This window comes from Cannabis sativa, chromosome 6 (genome assembly GCF_029168945.1).
Source record: "Cannabis sativa cultivar Pink pepper isolate KNU-18-1 chromosome 6, ASM2916894v1, whole genome shotgun sequence".
Taxonomy (NCBI): domain Eukaryota; kingdom Viridiplantae; phylum Streptophyta; class Magnoliopsida; order Rosales; family Cannabaceae; genus Cannabis; species Cannabis sativa.
In genome coordinates this window covers 21,320,168-21,326,718 of record NC_083606.1, presented here as the reverse complement: position 1 = coordinate 21,326,718, position 6,551 = coordinate 21,320,168, and positions in this window count along the sequence as shown.

Sequence of the window (6,551 nt, the reverse complement as noted above, 5' to 3'; positions counted from 1 at the left end):
GTCACAATGTAATAAGGCATTTCCTATGTGATCAATGTCTAATTCTTTCAGCAATGATGTCAACCATATAAGCTCACAAGTGGTGTTTGACATTGCTCTATACTCAGCTTCAACTGAAGACCTTGATATAGTATGTTGTTTTTTACTCTTCCATGACACTAAAGATCTCCCAAGAAACACACAAAATCCAGTTGTGGACCTTCTCTTGTCAACGCATGCTACCCAATCAGCATCAATATAACCCACAAGCTGAATTTTTGAGTCGGTTGGGTAGAAAAGCCCTTGTCCAAGTGTCCCTTTAATGTATTGAAGAGCTCTAATTGTTGCATCCATATGATTAGCTCTAGGACTGACCAAAAACTGACTTAGTTTGTTCACGGTATAAGCAAGATCAGGCCTAGTTATAATGAGATATTGGAGTTTTCCAATAATTCTCCTATAAAGTTTAGGATCAGCAAGCTTTTCCTCTCCATCTTGGCTGAGTTTCAAGTTAACTTCCATGGGAGTACTAGCAACTTTACATCCCAATTGTCCTAAGTCTTCAAGAAGTTGAAGAGCATAGTGCCTTTGTGATAGGAAAATTCCTTGATTAGTTCTAGCAATCTCAATGCCAAGAAAGTATCTCAATTCACCAAGGTCTTTCAACTTGAATCTCTTATTTAGGTTCTCTTTTAAGCTCTTTACTACTGCTATATCATTACTAGCCAATATAACATCATCAACATAAACAAGAAGTATGATGATGGTTGATTCTTTTTTTTTGAATGAACAATTAATGATGGGATGTTGAATGCTTGAAACCTTCTTCAACTAAGGCTGTAGAAAACTTTTCAAACCATTGTCTAGAAGCTTGTTTTAGACCATAGATAGATTTCATTAACTTGCAAACAACATTAGGTGGAAACTCCCCCTTAGGACTATACCCTGGAGGTAAAGTCATAAAAATCTCTTCATGCAAATCTCCATGGAGAAAAGCATTGTTGACATCAAGTTGATGTAAGCACCAACCTTGAATAGCAGCAAGAGCAAGAATGAGCTTGATCTAATAAAATGCATAACTTATTAAATAAAATGCAAACATGTGTCAAACAATCTCAAATATTTTTTGGCAAGACTGATCTAACAGTGATTGGAAGCAGGTGTTGCCTTAATGCGTGATAATCATGTGATTTCATACCCATTAGTTTTAGTTCAGTCGTATTTACCAAGTTTTTAATGTTAGACGAGTAACCATCAAGTATTTTCATATTTGAAAATGATTCGCAAACCATTAGTATTTCCCTTTTGGACAAAGTGAAACAAGCAAGAGGCAAATATAATCGTTCACCTTTCTTTATAGGTGGCAAAGATTGTCTGCCAGTGAAATGAAAACTGCACGACTAGGGCACACATGCTTGTAAAAATCATGTTGAATTATGCAGCGAACTTTGGCTTCTGCAAGGGAAGGCTGAAGTTACGCTTAACTTCAAGCAACGATTTCACTTTCAAGCACTGAAGGTGAGAGCCAAGATGGGCGTTCAATAGACTTCAAGCAATCCTTCCCTTCAGGAATGAAGGTTGAAGATGTATCGAACCTCCAATAATCATCCACATGGAAGAAACACGTGTGCTCGTGAGAACCGTTTTGAACTATACAACAAACTTTGGCTTCCATGAAGGAAGGCTGAAGTTGTGCTTAATTTCAAGCAACAGTTTCACTTTCAAGGACTGAAGGTGAGAACCAAGCTGGGCATTCAATAGACTTCAAGCAACCCTTCCCTCTGAGAATGAAGGTTGAAGACGTATCAAACCCCCACTGATCTTCCACGCATAGCTGAAACACACGTGCTTGTGTGAGCCATTTTGAACTATATAGCGAAGTTTGGCTTCCATGAAGGAAGGATGAAGTTGCGCTTAAATTCAAGCAATAGTTTTACTTTCATGGACTGAAGGTGAAAACCACGATGGGCGTTCAATAGACTTCAAGCAATCCTTTCCTCTAGAAATGAAGGTTGAAGACGAACCCCCAGTGATCTTCCACGCACAGTAGAAACACACGTGCTTGTGAGAACTATTTTGAACTATATAGCAAACTTTGGCTTCCATGAAGGAAGGCTGAAGTTATGTTTGAATTCAAACAATGGTTTCACTTTCATGGAATGAAGGTTAAAACCATAATGGGTGTTCAATAGACTTCAAGCAATTCTTTCCTTTGGGGTCGTGTTCTTCAAATAGTGGGTGTGAGCAACATAATCTCTATCCTCCTCATCAGCAGGAACAAGAACTTCTTGCCAATCTAAAAACTTTGGAACTTTGAAGTCATTAGTAAATTGGTCTTTGCCAAGGAGAGCACAAGCCTTTAGGTTGTTCTCGTGCAATAATAAATTAGCTGCTCGCAACACGAAAGGAAGGCCAAGAAGGATCCTATGACTTTTTTTGATCTCAGGAGTGGGGACGGGCCTCCTAGTGATCGTTGTCAACACAAAAAATAAACAAAGTTAGTAAAATAAAACCTACATTTATTAAATTAAAACTCAAAACCAAGCTTTTGAGATAAGGCAATACTTAGGAATGATTTGAAATTTTGTGGTGTTGATGGGAAAGAGATCCGAGGTCTAAAAGAAGTCATGTTTGAACTCCTTTTTATGGGGAAGTCTCACAATAATCCTATGATCGTTGGTGTATGTTCCAAGGTAATAAAACCACTTGCACCTCGTTTTCTTGCAAGGCAGGCCTTTACAGAGTAAAAACATAAAATTTCTAGTGGGGTCGAACAATCCCACTTTAAAATATGATATAGAGTTTTAGGTATGTATTTCAAGTAAACATATAGTTTTATTTTCTTTAAAATTACTTAGGGGGCATATATGTATATAAAATTAGATTTCACCTAGAAATATATACAAAAATGCTAAAAAATCTAAAAATTAAAATTTTTTCACAAAGGAAAGGATGATTGATTAAAAATTGTCTTAGGATAGTACAAAGTTAAGAGTTGAAAAATCTCTCTTTAAGTGGAAATTGAAATAGAATTATAAGTGAGATTTTTTCCCATAAAACAACAAAAGCTATATGCAATCTGAGTAAATAACTGTTGGGAATTATTTTACCAGGATCTTAGATCTACTCACAAGTATGTTGTTTAACACCCTAAATATGAACTTTCTAAAATGATGAAATAAACACATATAAAGTTTAAGAAACCTTACATTGGTTGCAGCGGAATAATATGACTCCTTCCGTTCAGATATCGAGCCCTTGATTCCTTTCTGTAGCAGAGCATTATCAATATCTGAACCTGGATCTCTTTCTCTGAATCTTTGATGCTGAAACTCCTTTTGCTGAATGTCTTTCTTCACGATCTTCCTCACTATGATTGAGGTATCACTTGTTGTGTGTGGGCACTACTCACACTAAGAATTTCAAAATTTAAGGAAGAAGAAAGAGAGAGTGGGTTCGGCCAAAGATAGGGAGAGAGAGAGGCTCAGTTTTTTTCTGAATCAGAAGTGTAGAAATTTTGAGGTAAATTTCCTGAAGCCTTCACTATCTATTTATAGCATTCCACTAGGGTTAGTGTAATACCCAGAATTAAGAAAAGGATTAGCAAAATCATAATTAGATAATTATGAGTTAACTGAGGAATTATATTATTATATAGTTCAATATATGTGAAATTATATGAAATTTAACATGTTAAAGACCCCGTTGGTAAGCCAGGGGCATTTTGGTAATTATGACCCGAGAAGGGTAAATTGTTGAGATTAATTTAATTACGTGCTTAATAGAACTATATTATTATATAGTATGCCTGTGTTGTCTTTTCAGGTGTGTTCGACGGATTCGGCGCGGTATAGTCACACCCGGGAACTTCGGGCCGAACCGGGTTCGGGCCCGAAATGCAAAGTGAATTGATTTAATTGGCATTTTATTTAATGTGTGATAATCTGAAATTTATTTGAATATAATTGAGTATGAGATGGCAATATTGCCCTTGTAAATGAGTATGCATGTTATATAGCCCTAGGGGCAAATTGGTCTTTTGACCTTATATGACTTATGTGACAAAATGTGATTTTTGAAGAAAAATCAAAGCAATTTCTGGGTTTTCATCCTCTTACCCGAACCCTCTCCCTCTCTTACCCTCTTAGTTTTCAAAGCTTGATTTGTGAGGAATAACTTTAATTAAGAGTGATGGTTGGAGAATTTGTTGTGTTGAAGATTGGGTCAAAGCTTGTGCAAGGAATCAAGGTAGTTTCTTGCTGAATTTAATTGAGACTAAATGTTGAATTCTTGCTGAAATTGTAGGGTAAAGAGCATGTTTTTGAGTTTTGACTATTCTTCTTGCATGTGTGATAAAAAGGATGTTAATCTTATGGAATTGAGTTTCTATTTATTGTGTGTGTTGTGGTTGAGCTTGGACAGTGATTTCATGGTATTTCTAGGTTGGAATTTCATGTTTAAATTGATGCTAAGCTGCTGATTTGTAATAGGTTTGAGTTGGGTTAAGTTCATGCTCTTGGGTTTAAGATTTTGATGAGTTTGAAGCATGTTTTTGTATAGCATGAAATCTGAAATTCTTGATTAAGTATGTGGATTTTGATGCTTGAAATATGTTGGTTATGCATCTAGTAATTTACCTGCGATCCCAATTGTTAATTAGTATGCTTGGTTGAGAAATTAGAGTGAAAGGTTTGATTGTTCTTGCCGAAATTCGAAGTTTGCTGCTGGTTTTCTGGGTTCTGCACCCAGATGCCGCGGCATGCTCTGGAGCATGCCGCGGCCCGCTCCTTTGAGTGGACCTGGGAATTGGTCCCAGGTGCCGCGGCATGGTCTGGAGCATGCCGCGGCCCGCCCTCGTGTTTTTGGGCAGTTTGTGTTGAATTTTCAAAAATGCATAACTTTGTGATCCGAACTCCGATTCGGGAGTTCTCTATATCGTTGGAAAGCTCGTTCCGAGCCCTGTATGATTATCTGAGTTATAAATGCCATGCTTGAATTTTATGAGTTGAAAATCAGGGGTTAACCCTAAGTGTGAATTATCCCGGATTTGTGTGACTAGGATTACCGGCACCTGATCAGGAGCACCCGGGGATTCGGAATCTCCTTTTATAGCTGGACAACAGGTAAGACAGTAGTTTGCACGTAGAGTATGCGCAGTGGCGCTTATGTGAATATGATATGCATGAATGTTTAGTAACCGGGATTAGGGTTATTACCCTAATAGGAACGGTTTGTTAGCCTAGGGTTATTACCCTAGTGAAATATATGTATAAATGCTATGCCATGTTGGATAAATGCATATATTGAGATTATGAATTATGCGCTTAAGGCATAATTAAGCTAGACTCGGTAAGTTGGTACCTTGAGTTAATTTTAATGCGATCTAGAGTTATTACCCTAGAATATTAAGAATCCAGTGAAAGCGTGAGTTAGGGTTAACATTCTTAGTAAATGTTATCTGAGTATATAGAAGTGTATTATATGAGTGATTACTTGTTTGTAAGTTAGGGTTATTACCCTAAGATTATATATGTTGTAGTAAATGTTGAATACACGCATGTATGTTATAAGTTATGTGAATGAGACATAACTGGGTTAGACCTGGAATATATCACCAGGATAAACCATTGAGAGAACGTAATATATGGATTACGTATATATACATAAGAATAGGGTTATGCGAGCAAGGCATAACCAGGTTAGGCTCGGTAAGCAAAACCGAGATAAACCCTACTAAGGCCTTATCGTATATAGACGTGTGAGAGCAACACGTAGGTCTACGCCACGTAGACATAAATAGGAATGTGAGCGTAACATGCAGGTCTACAGTAGATAGACCAATGGTGCAGTGGGCACCATCAGTTATGTGTTATACATATTAAGATTAAGGGTTATGCATTCAAGGCATAATCAAGTTGGACTCGGTAATCGGAACCGAGATGAACTATTCTAGGGCCTTATTGTAACTAGACGTGTGAGAGCAACACGTAGGTCTACGCCACGTAGATATAAAGAGATGTGTGAACGCAACACATAGGTCCACGCCACGTAGACATAAATAGGCATGTGAGGGTGACATGCAGGTCTTTGACACACAGACATATATAAATGGCATCATTGTTTAAACAGTATGATGAGCATATTATTATTGTTATGTTATATACTGTCTTGCTGGGCTTGGCTCACAGGTGCTCTACTGTGCAGGAAAGGGTAAGACATTAGCTGATCAACCATGAGTTTCAGGAGCAGGGCGAGGAATGTACATGTTCATGCCACTTCAGACCAAGCGGGTTATGGGTCTAACAGAGTTGACTTTTGTATTCTATTTTGCCGCTTAGGTCGGCTAGAAAGAAAGGACTTGTAATAAGTTTGTAAATATTTTTGGGATCCCAACGGTTTAAAAGTTTAAAAATATTACAAGTTTTATTTTCATTCCGATTAATTTAAAAGTTTAAATTCTGCACTATTTTTCATTAGTAATCCCGGATTAGGGGATTAGGATTCCATAAGCATTTTGGGTAGCGTGCCTGATTATTTAGGGCGTTACAGTTAGGTTTGAATTATTTGGCATT